Here is a 16,104-nt window from a genome sequence, read left to right as displayed (position 1 = left end):
AAGTTCACATTCAAATAGCCAGTTAGTCATGTGACTAAACTGATCTGACCATGTCTTCTGTGTATTGGAGAGCAGGGACTGGTTCCTTTGTTCCAACACTGTCTGCTAGTATGCAAAAAAGGTCTTTCCAGCGAGGGGCCTGGAAATTCCTTGTGATAGACCCTCTTTTCTTCCCAGCAGCAATTTTAAGTTTTAATGTTCATGTGTTGAAATAATATGTGCCTCATTCTTGGCAGGTGGGGGCCTGCATGACAGGGGGTACTCCCTGATTCAATTAGTGAGATTGGTCTTGGCAATAGTGGTGATCAACACCTTTTGACTTTGAAAGAGCCACCCCCTCCTCCCCTACTGAGTAAGTCTGATGGACTCTGAAGTTCAAAGACCCCTCTAGAGGGGTTATAAATAATTTTAGACATAAATTTATCTTAATAGTGTTTAAGATTAAGTTTATTAATAAATAGTTAATTTGTTGTTGTTTAAAGATACCTGGTTTGGTGTATTTTATTCTCGGAAGTTAATAAAGTGTTTAATTTGGCTGTTTTCCTGTAGGTGGGAAAACGTTAATAATATGCTATGACTTGTCAGTCTCTAAATCTCCTACCCCTTACCCTAAATCTATGCCCCCTGGTTCTTGACCCCTCCACTAAGGGAAAAAGTTTCTTCCTATCTAACCTATCAATGCCCCTCATAATCTTGTACACCTCAATCATGTCCCCCCTCAGTCTTCTCTGCTCCAAGGAAAACAACCCTAGTCTTTTCAGTCTCTCTTCATAGCTGAAATGCTCCAACCGAAGCAACATCCTGGTGAATCTCCTCTGCACCCTTTTCAGTACAATCCTGGTGGATTATGTTCCCAGTTGATGAGGTTTCCCAGAGGAGAATAATCAGTTGCGACTCAAAGTCTCCAGGTGAATTTGATGAACAAGTCCTTAATGGATAGGCGTTCAAAGCTGCAGCAGGCAACACACAGTTCTTTCAATGAGTATTATAGCAACTGGTCTATTTGGATTTTTAAATTGGCAGTCTTTTGGTAGAAACTTTACTGAGAATTCCAGCAAACACAAAAAGGCAACAGAGAGAGTCGCTTCTGTAGCAGAGACTTCTTAGAGTTTTGAAGTAAAATGGAATTTACAACCTCCAACAATTAAAATATTCTTTCCAGGGTTTATTTCCTCCTTAGGAAAACACAGTCTGAGCACAATATAAAATTTACTGCTGAGATAGCTGCAAATTCTTTTCAGAAAGCACTCTTCGTTGGGCTCCAGTTCAGACTGGTTTCAGCCAGTTCCTACACAGTTAACTTGATACATTTACAGAACGTGGCTTCTCTCTCGTGCTGTTGCCTAGGAAACAGGCTAGCTGTGGCACACTGTTCTCAAAGAATCTAAAAGCTTCTCTCTCTGTTTTAAAGGTACACTGTTTTTAGACAGAGTCTTAAAAGCACACTATTTTAAATAGAGGAGAAAAAAAAAGTTCCATGACAACATGACATACCTGCTGGTAACAGAGTTTTTTGAATTGTACCTCAGAGAAAGAAAGGAGACTATAATTTTGAACTCACAAGGAAAGATCTCTGTCGCCGTCACTCTCTCCAGCAAAGTTCCAGGGAAACCATAGTGCCAGTTTCTATGCCTCAAGACTACAGACATTTATAGGTGACACCTAAAGGACAGACAAAACCTCTCTTTGGCCTTCTGGTACCAGAGAAGCAAGTCTGAAATTGTGCACGTGGCTCCAGCAAGGACTCCAAGACTTTAACTTTAATTAAGGACATTAAGGACAGAATTTGTATTCCATTTATTATCAATTCTACTTCAACCTCGCAACTCTTTCTTCCCCTCTATATCTATTTGTGTGTGTGTGTCTCTCGTATGCAAGTGGGTGTGGATGCGCACATATTTTAGTAATTTTAACCAGGTTAAAGTGATAAAGTTAATAAACCTACATCTTTCTTGTTTAAACCCAGTAAAACCTGTCTGATTGGTTCATTTGCAATTGTAATTAGAGTGCAGTGAGCAAGGGCTCACTGAGGTGGTAAGCTAAAATCACTGTGTTTAAAAGATAAACCCTGTTACGGCCAAACCAGAGAAGGGGCGAGAGGGGAGCCTGAGACCCTTTCCTCACCTGGCCGTAACAAACAGGATTTCCCTTTAGTAAAACCATGTTGACTTGTTCTAATCATACTGTGCTTTTCTAAGTGCATTGTTAAGACTTCCTTAATAATAGATTCCAGCATTTTTCCAATGACTGATGTTAGACAACTGGTCTGTAGTTCCCTGTTTCTCTCTCTTTTCTTGAAAAGCGATGTAACATTTGCCAACTTCCAATCTGATCGGACTGTTCCCGAACCTAAGAAATTTTGGAAATTCATAGCTAGCGCATCCACAATATTTGCAGCTATCTCTTTTAAAACTCTAGGGTGCAGGCCATCAGGTCCTAGAGATTTGTCAGATTTTAGTCCCTTAAGTTTCTCCAAAACTTTTTTGCTGCTGAATTTCCTCTCCTTAATTTCCTCATTATTTTTAGCCCCTAGGTTATTGTCTATTTCTGGTTTGGAACTTGTGCCTTCTACTGTGAAGACAGACACAAAATATTTGTTCAGTGTCACAGTCATTTCCTCATTCCCCATGATAATTTCTCCTGTCTCTGTTTCCAAGGGGCCAATGTTTACTTTAGCTACTCTCTTCCTTTTGATATACCTATAAAAGCTCTTACAATCTGTTTTTATGTTACCGGTTAGTTTACTCTCATTTTATTTTTTCCTCTTTTTTCACTTTTTTGGTGGCCCTTTGCTGGTTTCTGAAACAGTCTCAATCCTCAGACTTGTTACTCTTTTTTGCAACAATATAAGCCTTTTCTTTTAATCTAATACTATCCTTAACTTCCTGAGTGAGCTACGGATGGGTCTTTCTAGCTGAATTTTTGTTCTTAAAAGAATTGTTTCTTTCAAGATTTCCCACTGTTCATTGACTGCCATACCTTTTAGTCTATTTACCCAATTTACCATAGCCAGTTCTAATGTCCATTAGGGAAGGAAATCAGCCGTCCTTACCTGGTCTGGCCTACATGTGACTCCAGATCCACAGTAATGTGGTTGACTCTTAAATGCCCTCTGAAATAGCCTAGCAATCCACACACTTCAAGGGCAATTGCGGATGGGCAATAAATGCTGGCATAGCCAGTGATGCCCATATCCCATGAACGAATAAGGAAAAAAAGTTCTCCATTCATGCCTACGTAATTGGCTTTATTTAAATTTAAGATTCCTGAATGTGATTGGAGCATGTCAGTTTCAAACTTAACATGGAATTCAATGGTATTATGATCACTGTTTCCCAGTTGATCTTTTACTACGACATTGCTTATTAACCCGGCTTCATTACACAATATTAGATCTAAGATAGCTTTATCCCTGGTTGGTTCCACAATGTATTGCTCCAAGAAACTGTCCCAAAAACATTCTACAAACTCACCTTCTAGAACAGTCGTGCCAATTTCATTGTCTCAGTCTATATGAAGATTAAAGTCCCGCACGACTATTACATTGCCTTTGTTACAACCTCAAATAATTTCTTGTTTAATGCTCTGTCCAATGGTATAACGACTGTTAGGGGGCCTATAAACTACTCCCACCAGTGTTTTCTGATTCTTGCTATTCCTTATTTCCACCCATACTGATTCTACTTCATGATCTTCTGAGGCCAGATACTTCCTCACTAATGCCCTTATGTCATCCTTTACCACCACTGCTACCCCTCCTTCTTTGCTATTCTGTCTGTCTTTCTGAAATATTGTGTACTGCGGAATATTTATTTCCCAACCTTGATCACCATGGAACCATGTCACTGTAATGGGGATTAGATCTAAATCCTGTACCTCTATTTGTGCCAGTAGTTCATCTATCTTATTCAGATGCTTCGCGCATTCAGATATAGAACTTTGAATTTCATTTTTTGCTTCTGTTCCCTTCAATGACCTTATTTGCTGATGTACAATTTCTGTGAAACTCTGTCCCTTCTTGTTCCATTCTGCTTGTCTTTACCCAGAATGCTATACTGTTCTGATGCCTTGGCTTTTCTCTTTGGATTTCTAAATCTCACCTCTACCGAACCCTCCCCCCACCCTGTTAGTTCTTAGCCGCTGGCTCACTCTTGAGTTTGTACACACTGTCCTTCCCGTCACACCCTGATTATCATTATCCTTATTGCTATCTTGCTCTCTTGCCTTCTTCTCTCTCATTAAATTATCACATCTTCCCTCACTTGATCCCTCGCCCCCACTATTTAGTATAAAGCCCTTTCTACTGTCCTAGTTATACGACTTGCCAGAACACTGGTCCCAGCACAGTTTAGGTGTAGACCGTCCCAACGGTACAGCTCCCACTTTCCCCAGTACTGGTGCCATTTCTCCCACACCAATCTTTGAGCCACACATTTAACTGTCACCTCATTTACCCTACGCCAGTTTGCACTCAAGCAGCACTCAGAGACTGTGACTGAGGGAGGAAGAGAGTGACAGAGGGAGAGAGAGAGAAGGGGAGAGTGACAGAGGGAGAGAGAGAGGGGGTGAGATAGATAGAGGGAGAGAGATAGTGGGAGAGACAGATTGACAGAGAGATAGAGAGGAAGAGATCGAGGGAGCAAGTGACAGAGGGGGAGAGAGTGGGAGAGGGAGAGATCAAGGGAGAGAGATAGTGAAATATTGACAGAGAGAGAAATAGAGAGGAAGAGTAACAGAGGGCGAGATGGGGGAGGGGGGATAGTGAAAGGGGGAGAGAGTGACAGAAGCAGAAACAGAGGGAGAGATAGAGAGAGAGAGATAAAGGGAGAGAGACAGAGGGAGGGAGAGATAGATGGAGAGAGACAGAGGGAGGAAGAGCTAGAGGGAGAGTGACAGAGGGATAGAGAGAGTGACAGAGGGAGAGATAAAGAGAGAATGATAAAGAGAGAGATAGGGAGAGAAATAGAGGGGCAGAGAGATAGAGGGATAGAGTGACAGAGGAAGAGATAGAGGGAGAGTGACAAAGGGAAAGATAGGGAGAGATAGAAGGATAGTGACAGAGGGAGAGATGGAGAAAGTGAATGAGGGAGAGACAGATAGAGAGTAAGCATGGCAGAGGGAGAGATAGAGTGACTGCTAAGAGGGAAACAGTGACAGAAGGAGAGGCTGATATGAAGAGAGGGTGAGCTGGATTTTACCAACCCCCTGACGTCGGGGATTGTGGCGGAGGAACCCAGAAAATGCCTCGGGGAGGGGCCCACCACGGGCCTTGACGCCAGGAAGGCCCCGTCCGATTTTACCGGCGATGGCGAGGCCTCTTGGCCCCCCTGCCGCTCAGCAGCAGGAGCGGAATTTAATATGTTAATTAATGAATTAATTACCTACCTGCTCCTGCCGGCCATCCCGCTGCCATATTCTGGCTGCTTGCCGGGACTCCCATGCTTTCATATCTCCGACCAGAGATCCAATGCGGGACACTGGTGTGGGCGGGGAGGGGGGGTGTGTGGAGGAGGGAAGTTTTCAGGGCAGGAGGAGTGGGGAGAGCGGGGAAAAGTGTTGCGACTGATGGAGAGGATGGTGCGAAAGGGTTGAAGGTGAAAGTTATTAAAGTTCGGAAGGGGAAAGGTCGAGATCGCAAGGTACGTTTTTTTGTGGTGGAAGTGGCAATCAATAAATTGTTTAGTCATTTGGGGGATGGGAGAGGGGATTAAATCATTTATTAAATTTTTCAAATTAAAAACATAAATTAAATGTCAGGGTTTGAAGTCATTTAAAAATGGCGCCTGCGCCTGCGCAGTGGCCCTGGATGCCATTGCCGGGGACGGAGCGCCTACCCCCTCCATGTTATTAGGGGGGTGAGCGGTCTGCCCCATCTATTTAAATGAGCCGCTGTGCTAAATATCATGGCGACTCCACAGAGTACATCTTGCGTGTGTGCCCTGCCGTTTTTGAAACTGCAGCGAGCTGGAAAAATTCAGCCCAATAGCAGAGGGGAGAGGAAGAGATAGAGGAGATGGCAGAAGGGAAAGGGAGAGAGTGAGAGAGAGAGAAGGAAAATGATAGAGGGAAAGGTGAGCAGGGAGAGTAACAAAGGGATAGAGAGGGAAGAGATAGAGATGGAGAGTGACAGTAACAGAGGGGAGAGATAGAGGGAAAGGGCGGAATAGAGAGGGAGATAGAGGGAGGGGGAGTTAGAGAGGAAGTGATAGTGGGAGTGCTAGGAATGACGATAGTGGGAGAGGTAGAGGATGAGATAGAGAGAGAATGATACAAGACAGAGACAGAGAGAAAGTGAGAGGGGAGAGAAAGAGGAGAGAAATAGACGGAAGTAGAGGAAGAGATAGAGATGGAGAGAGGGAAAAGATACAGAGAAACATAAGGGATAGATATAGAGGGGAGAGATGGATGGGGAACCAGTTGGAAGATACGGAAAGCAAGATATAAGAGGAGATGGTACTGTTTGCCTTTGCTCCACGACCTTCTGGTCAGTTATTCTCTGTGACCTTGTCCTATCAACATCTTCTGTTTTGTTATCTCTTGCCCCACCCCTGCTTTACTTGCTTAAAACCTTTTACATTTCCAATATCTGCCAGTTCTGATGAAGGGTCACTGACCTGAAATGTTAACTCTGCTTCTCTCTCCACAAATGCTGCCAGACCTGCTGAGTATTTCCAGCATTTCTTGTTTGTGTTTCAGATTTCCAGCATCCGCAGTATGTTGCTTTTATTTTGGTTTTAAAGGGGTATATATTGTGGCAGAAATAGAGCATGGAGAAAGAGACAGATAAGGATAGAGAGAAAGTAGAGTGTTACAAAAGTGCCTCTGTTTTGTTAAATATATTTTTTGAGGATTCAATTTTGAAAGATTGAAGAAATGATAAACTTCTGGGTTTTCAAAGTGGGTCATATAAAGGCCACTTGACTTTGAAAAGCGTGTCCCTGGAAATATTTTTTAAAAGGGGCACCAAGAGGTCTTGTGAGGAAAACAAGCCTTTCTGGGAAACCACCTGACTTCCAGCTCAATAAACAGACAACTTTGGACACCTGGAGAAGTTGTTTACAAAGAAATGGCAGGTCAAGATTGATGGAGGTTAGAAGATTGACCTCCTGTTGTCAGTTTCACTTTTGAATTGTTTTGAGTTGGAGTTGAACTGTAGAAAAAGGGAGAGAACTTCCAAGGATGGAAGAGAGCTTCCAAGGAGAGAAAAGAATTCCCAAGGAAGGGGAGAAGACCACAACCCAGCTCAACTTTCCAGCATTTCTCCAAAAGACTCTGAGAAGTCCATTGTGTCAACTCATCTCATCTCCTATCTTTGAGGAAAAGCCTGCTAAATTAATTCTCTATGCTGCCTGAAAAGAACTGTTCTAAAAGATCCCAGTGACCCATCTACGTGTACTTGGAGGCCAGACTGTATGCCAGCTTTGGAACACAACATATCTCATCTGCTGTTTCTTCAAGAATGAGCAAGTATTCAGCCCAAGTGTTTTTATGTTGTCTGTAATAGAGCTCTAAAAACAAAAATCCCTTTATTTTTCCAGTGTATATGTGTTTGTGTGTGTGAGTGTGAGCAGCTAAGGTAAAAACGGAACTTTAATATTTCAATCTGTGTTTTTATGCTTTACTTCATTAATGGTTAAGACTTGTTTTATAATAAACTGATAATTTTGTTGTTTATTAAAGAAACCTTGTTGGTGTGTTTTATTCCGGGATAAAAATAGAGTCTATGATTGGCCATATCAGTAAGTGGGAAAAAATGTAAATATATGTTGTGACCCGTGGAGAAGTGAAACTAGAATAAAACAGTTCACTCCTCCCGCCTTGGTCGTAACAAGCAGGGGAGATAGATATGGATATGAGAGATAGAGGAAGGGCGATAAAGAGAGACAGGGGCAGGGATAGAGGGAAATAGAGAAAGGTGGAGAGAGATGTGGGGTGGGGGAGAGAGTGAAAGACATAAATGGGGAGATAGAGAGCAGGAAAGAGACAGAAGGAAAAATAGAGATACAGGGCTGAGTCTTCTGTTCACAACACCAGTGTCGGCAGCGGGCGAAGAGAACGCAAGTTGAAGAGCCACTACAATCTTCCATGTGGCGGCTCATTATAATAGCCGGGGCAGGCCATTCCCTCCTGCCCCACCACCCGACCACCCGATCACATGGAGAGGGCCAGCAGTCCATCTCCAGCAATGGTGCAGCTGCTTGTGCACAGGCACTGACGCCATTTTTAAAGGGCTTGGAGCCCTACGGGTAAATTTAAATATTTAAAGCGCATGTAAATAAAAAAATAAAGATATTAGGGTAAGAGGATAATCAGGGAAAGAGTAGGGGCCCATTTGGGACCAACGTGGCAAACTTTGTGTGAAGCTGGAGGACATAGGTGAGGTTTTAAATGATTACTTTTCATCTGTGTTCACTATGGAGAAGGACGATGTAGGTGTAGAGATCAGGGAGGGGGATTGTGATATACTTGAACATATTAGCATTGAAAGGGAGGAAGTATTAGCTGTTTTAGCAGGCTTAAAAATGGATAAATCCTCAGGCCCAGATGAGATGTATCCCAGGCTGTTATGTGAGGCAAGGGAGGAGATAGCAGGGGCTTTGACACAAATTTTCAAATCCTCTCTGGCCACAGGAGAGGTGCCAGAGGACTGAAGGACAGCGAATGTGGTACCATTATTCAAGAAGGGTAGCAGGGATAAACCAGGTAATTACAGGCCGGTGAGTCTAACATCAGTGGTATAAGGAAACTATTGGAAAAATATAAGGAAACTATTGGAAAAAATTCTGAGGGACAGGATTAATTTCCACTTGGAGAGGCAGGGATTAATCAGGGATAGTCAGCATGGCTTTGTCAGGGGGAGATCGTGTCTAACTAATTTGATTGAATTTTTTGAAGAGTTGACTAGATGTGTCGATGACACTAAAGCAGTAAATGTAGTATACATGGATTTCAGTAAAGCTTTTGATAAGGTCCTGCGTGGCAGATTGGTCAAGAAAGTAAGAGCCCATGGGATCCAGGGCAATTTGGCAAATTGGATCCAAAATTGGCTTAGTGGTAGGAGGCAGGGGGTGATGGTCGAGGCTGTTTTTGCGATTGGAAGCCTGTGACCAGTGGTGTACCACAGGGATCGGTACTGGGACCCTTGCTGTTTGTAATGTACATTAATGATTTAGAAGTGCATATAGGAGGTATGATCAATAAGTTTGCAGATGTCACGAAAATTGGTGGTGTAAATAGTGAGGAGGAAATCCTTCGATTACAGGGAGATATAGATGGGCTGGTAAGATGGGCAGAGCAGTGGCAAATGGAATTTAATCCTGAAAAGTGTGAGGTGATGCATTTTGGGAGGACTAACAAGGCAAGGGAATATACAATGGATGATAGGACCCTAGGAAGTACAGAGGCTCAGAGGGACCTTGGTGTTCTTGTCCATAGATCACTGAAGGCAGCAGCACAGGTAGATAAGGTGGTCAGGAAGGCATATGGGATACTTGCCTTTATTAGCCGAGACATAGAATATAAAAGCAGGGAGGTTATGATGGAGCTGTATAAAACACTAGTTAGGCCACAGCTGGAGTACTGTGTACAGTTTGGTTACCACACTATAGGAAGGATGTGATTGCACTGGAGAGGGTGCAGAGGAGATTCACCAGGATGTTGCCTGGGCTGGAGCATTTCAGCTATGAAAAGAGACTGAAAAGGCTAGGGTTGTTTTCCTTAGAGCAGAGAAGGCTGAGGGGGGACATGATTGAGGTACACAAAATTATGAGGGGCATTGATAGGTTAGATAGGAAGAACCTTTTTCCTTTAGCGGAGGGATCAAGAACCAAGGGGCATAGATTTAGGATAAGGGGCAGGAGGTTTGGGGGGATTTGAGGAAAAATGTTTTCACCCAGCAGGTGGTTGGAATCTGGAACGCACTGCCTGAAGAGGTGGTAGAGGCAGGATCCCTCACAACATTTAAGAAGTATTTAGATGAGCACTTGAAATGCCATAGCATACAAGGCTACGGGCCAAGTGCAGGAATATGGGATTAGAATGGCCGGCACAGACACGATGGGCCGAAGGGCCTGTTTCTGTGCTGTATAACTCTATGACTCTATTTCTTCTACCCCTCTCCCACCCTGTCAATAAAAATTTAATTAATTATTTGCCCTCTCCCCCCCAAAGCACTTACCTTGTCCACCTGACCTTCCCTGCCCCCACCAAAACTGCATAAACTTTAAACTATAACCCTTCCCACTATCCCCTACACCAATGATGTTACTTTGACCCAGTTCCCCCCTCCTGCACTGAGAAAGTTTCCTGCTCCCCCTTCTCCATCAGTGTGGCGCCTCGTTTCTCTGGACGGGGATCCGAAGGCACGTGACTGTTGGCCACCGGGCCAATGATCGGAGCGGGAACTCAGGCAGCAACATTAGTATCATTAATGCATTCATTTTAATTTGTTTAAATATGAAAATGGGGGCCCCATCGCCGAGCAGCAGGGGGACCGCCATGAGGCCTTGCCGCCGCCAGTAATATTGGGCCGGGCCCTCCCGGCATCGGAGTACGTGGCGGCCCTCTCCCAGAGTCATCTTCAGGCCCCGACACCACAGGTCCCGACGCCTGGGGGAGAACTAAATCCAGCCCATAGTGTGGAAGCGATAGAAGAAGACAGACATAGGCTAGAACAGATAAAGAGGGGAAGAGAGGAGGAGGGAGATAGAGATGGATGGAAAGAGAGAGACAGTGATGGGAAGAGATAGATATAGAGGGGAACAGATAGAAGGAGGGAGATGGAGAGACACATGGCCGAGATAGAGAGGAAGGTAGAGAGAGGAGAGAGATAGATGAATGGAAGAAATAGATCAAAAGATAGATAGGTAAGGAGAAAGGCAGGAAGAACTAGAGGGAAATAAAGGAAGAGATAGACAGGTAGAAGGAGAAGGGAAATAGATAGAGACAGAAGGAAGAAGAAGGGAGAGTAGAGAGAGAAGAGAGAAAAACACATCGAGGAAGAGAGACAGATGGAGGGTGAGATAGAGGGAGAATGAGGGGGACAGTAGAAAGAAGGAGAGAAAGATGGGGAAAATAGATATCTTCCTCTTTTCTCTTCCTTTCTCTCTATAAGGAGAGATGGAAATATAGGGAGGGAGAGATAGAGAAACAGAGACAGAGGGACAGCAAGTAAGATGGAGCGAGACAGAGAGGAAGAGAAATACCGAGAGAGATGGATATAGAGCCAGAGGGAGAGTTGAAGGTCAAGTATGAGGAAAACAGGAACAGAAAGATATTATATGTAATTGCATAGTATTGCATAGAATCTCCAGCAAAGAAACATTTGGTCCAACATGGTCTGTAGAAAGATTTATATTCCACGTGGCCTCTTCCCACTCTAATTACCTTTCTCCAACCTGCTTCTGTATCCCTGTATTCCATTCTCCCTCATGTATGCATCAACCCTCTCCTTAAATGCATCAATGTCATCTGCTTCACTATATGGGGCAGCAGATTTTACGTTCTCACCACTTTATTTTCTAAGAAATTCCTCCCAGATTATTAATTTGATCAGATTGGGACTATCTTAGATTTATGTCCCTGTGTTCTAGACTCAACATACGAACATACGAATTAGGAGCAGGGGCTGGCCACCTGATCCCTCAAGCCTGCTCCGCCATTCAATAAGTTCATGGCTGAAATGATTACTCCACATTTCCACCTACCCCCAATAACCTTCCACCCCCCTTACTTATCAAGAATCTATCTACCTCTGCCTTGAAAGTATTCAAAGACTCTGCTTCCACTGCCTTTTCAGGAAATGAATTCCAAAGACTCACAAACCTCTGAGAGAAAATGTTTCTCCTCATCTCTGTCTTAAATGGGTGACCCCTTATTTTTAAACAGTGACCCCTAGTTCTAGATTCTCCCACAAGGGGAAACATTCTATCCACATCCACCCTGTCAAGAACCCTCAGGAGCTTATATATTTCAATCAAGTCACATCTTACTCTTCTAAACGCCAGCGGATACAAGACTAGCCTGTCCAATCTTTCCTCATAAGACAGCCCGCCCATTCCAGGTATTACTCTGGTAAACCTTCTCTGTACGGCCTCCAACGCATTTACATCCTTCCTTAAATAAGAAGACCAGTACTGTACACAGTACTCCAGGTATGGTCGCACCAATGCCCTGTATAGCTGAAGCATAACCTCCCTACTTTTGTGTTCAATTCCCCTCGTGATAAATGATAGCATTCTATATGCTTTCCTAATTACATGCTGTACCTGCATACAAACCTTTTGCGATTCATGCACTAAGACACCCAGATCCCTCTGCATCTCAGAGCTCTGCAATCTGTATCCCGAAACACACCGAATTGCTCGAAATGTACACATTTACACCTCTTGCGCCTTCATTGTGTTCTACTACTATTTCTTTTCACCATAACTACCCTTTGTACCAATACTCTTTTCATCTATAACCCTAACCCACTGTTCCTACCTGTTACCTCAGTGTTAGGAGTTTGTGAGGCTTGTGGATGGAGTCTTTGAGGAATAAAATGGTGTTGACCTCAATGATGAAATGTCCTTGCAGTGTTAGAGTGATACAGCACTGAAACAGGCCCTTTGGCCCACCGAGTCTGTGCCGACCATCAACCACCCATTTATACTAATCCTATATTCCCTACCACATCCCCACCTTCCCCAAATTCTCCTACCACCTACCTACACTAGGGGCAATTTACAATGGCCAATTTACCTATCAACCTGCAAGGCTTTGACTGTGGGAGGAAACCAGAGCACTCGGAAGAAACCCATGCAGTCACAGGGAGAACTTGCAAACTCCACACAGGCAGTACCCAGAACTGAACCCGGGCCACTGGAGTTGTGAGGCTGTGGTGCTAACCACTGCGCCACTGTGCCGCCCTGAAGTGTTAAGTCATGTGTGCATCCAATGCTTTCTGGACCCAGACCAGAAACTCCCTTTTGTCCTGACATTGGGGTTGTAATGATGCCGGTGCATTGTCACTGCCTTCAGAATTAGTGACATCTGCACTCCTTGCAGCCCGCTAGTGTTGGGCACAGGCTCAGTTGAGCTAATGGTCTGCAAGCAGGCCAAATAGTCCCAATTAATTCCTGAAATCTCTGAGCTGGCATACTCTTCAGGGCACCAAAAGAAGCGACAAATGCCCTTCGGGTCTCATCCTGACATTGAGACTGCATTGATCTCCTGAACTGCCGCACTCATCAGGGTAGTTCTCACATCACCATACCTCCTGCATTATATTGCAGATACAGCTGGTGGAATCATACAATTTATCCGTCACCCATACCATATGAGAGGAGACTGTCTCCACTGCCAGCAAATAATTTATGCCTCTGAATCTTTTAAAGACAAGGCCTCTAAGATCTTGGTCCTTGAGGTCTCTTGCTAAGGGCAGCCTTTTCCAGTTTTCTCCTGCTCACTGGTGTTCTGTGATTCACCCAGAAATTTATCCTCTATCTCAGTAGTATCTCCTTTTGAGTCGGTCTATCAGGGAATCAGAAGGTGGAACTGAACAATAACATGTGGCCTTTCAAGTTATCAGAAAGTCATAAGATAGCAAATCTTCACAGTTGTAAAAATGTCCCATCTGATTATCAACCTGAACTTTACAACTCTCCTTCAACTTTTCCATTTCACAGCCTCTCCAGTGTGCCTGCCCCAGAGTTGCAGAGCTTTCTCTTTATGCCTACAGAGAATCCTGCTGATTTTTTTCACCTGTGGAAATCCTTTGTCTCAGATTGTGTGCATGTAAATAGCGCTAAAAATTAGATGTGCCACAGAATAATTCACAATGTCTTTTCCCCTATTCTTTTTGTGAACAATGCAGTAGCCTCTTCACTTTTCACTTTTCACTCATGCATTGCAGAATGAGATGTGATATGAGACAGGTAGGAAAGGAGATGTGCATCTGACGGGATGATGGAGGTCTCTTGTACCTTTAAGAGCCTCATTCATTTCATTTTAGACACTCTATGGTCCTGGATTGTGTGGAGACAAATTATGCTTCCTGTAGCACCTCCACCTCTGCAGCACCTGCATGGGCACTTATGTCTTCACTTACTTTGGTCACCCTAGTGAAATTATTAAATTGTTCCCAACACTGACCCCCATTGGGGCTGGAGAAGCAGCACAGACCAGTAAATGCTGGTGGAAGTGGGTGAATGAGGAGAGAGCATAGTAGGCATGCATCCAAGTACCACATTTCCTATCTGACTGAGGAGCAGTATGTGAAGCACCTCCATTTCATGAGTAATGCTGTCATTGAGCTATGTCACCAACTGGAGCCCCTCATTAGATTATGGACAGCACTGCCAAGGTGCCAATTTCTCTTAATTCTTCCAGCATAGGGTCATTCCAGGCTGCAACAGGTGGCATCAATGACATTGTGCAGTTTGCAGTCCACTGCTGCATCTCACTCCCCATGGAGGCAGTGAAGCAACAGCACAAGGCAACGCTGTTTTTGCCAGAATAGTAGGCTTGCCAAAGAGAGAAAACATTCTTGACTACACACCATGATCCATGGGAAGAGCCAAGGATAAATGTGAACAGGAAGCAATTCCTCTCTAATGTCCAGACTCATGTGTGAAGGTGGGCAGCACATTATGCAGGTCTGTACTTGGTTTCAGAGCTGTGGTGCCAATATTCTTCACATGTCCTCAATACACATCTCTCTTCCATCCAACCATTGGGTGTCAGGCTGGCAACTTGGGAACAAGGTGGTATCCCCGACCACCTAGCTCATGACTCCTACAAGCACAGGCACTAAAGAGTGATAGAATCAGAGCCATGTCTCCACCAGTGCTCTGATAGATTCAAACTATAAGCCTTCTGAAGCAGAAGTTCCACTACTCGACAGGTCAGGATGTGTTCTGCAGTACAGGCCTGACTGAGTCTCTAGCTTCATCTTGTCTGCTGCATGCTTCATGACCTTGCCCTGCAAAGGGATAAATCCTTAGAGACACATGTGGAGGAAGAAGTGGACAAGCAAGAGCAGGAAGATCAGCAGAAAAATGACGATGCTGATGAAGAATCCTACCAGCTGCATAAGCTGTGCGGCAGCAGATAATCAAGGAGAGGTTCAGTTGAATAATCCCTCCACTCCCTCATGAATCAACAGTAATTCCTATCATCTGACCAAGGTCCTTATACCAATCACATGAATGCCCTCAAAGTGTACAGCTTCTTTGGTGTTGCACTCACATAACTATGAATGTTAAGACCGACTGCTAAAGTTAAGAAAAAGCCAAAAACACCAAGATGCTTCATCAGTCTTAATTTTGTAATTCCATACAACAACATTTGAGAATTGAAATTTAACCTTCCACAAAGACTTAGTGCCTGATAGCATGTGGCTACAGCTTGTGAGGTAGAAGGTTTCTGAACTTCCATTGAGGGCACTTGAGACCATCTCAAGGAACTATGATCATGGAGGGTATGGCTGCAGACTGCTGCATCTCGGTGTTGGACAGGGCAGTCCAGCCTAGCTGGCTGTCTGGAACCAACAAAGGCACTGGTTGAGAGGCTGGCAAGAGAGCAGGTATGGTGTTACAGAGCTGAGTCTCAGTATTTTCAATGCTCTGCAAAAGAACAAGGTGCAGAAATAACACCCTCAAATTCCTTTTTACATTTTTCTTCATGCTTTGAAAGGTAGAGGAGTTATGTGTACCCAAAGCCAAGAATCCTATTGAAGTTGTCAGAGTTGCCACCAGAGACCTGATCGCTGTAGCCAACCTCCCCCGCACACTCACCCCCCAACCACCCACCACTCGGCATTCATAGAGCTCACCACCATAGTTGACTGCATAATTTTGATGCCCTGTACAAAGACTCTACACAAGTTGGCACAAACCCCTCCGTGCTCTCATGGACATGCAGCCCTGTACACTTACAGGCTCCATGTGAGTTCCTATCTTTTACAGGCTGAGTCCTGGAGAGATTCACCTGTGTCCTTTTAAGCAGGTCTGGAGTGTGAACTCTCCCTCTAGCAAACTGCTTCCTCAGTCATCCTATCCTCCTGTCCTTGCTTCTGCACACTTGTGCTGGATGTATCTCACAGTACAGACCCCTATAGCTTAC

Source organism: Heterodontus francisci, chromosome 2, assembly GCF_036365525.1.
Source record: "Heterodontus francisci isolate sHetFra1 chromosome 2, sHetFra1.hap1, whole genome shotgun sequence".
Classification (NCBI taxonomy): domain Eukaryota; kingdom Metazoa; phylum Chordata; class Chondrichthyes; order Heterodontiformes; family Heterodontidae; genus Heterodontus; species Heterodontus francisci.
This window is presented reverse-complemented; position numbering follows the sequence as displayed.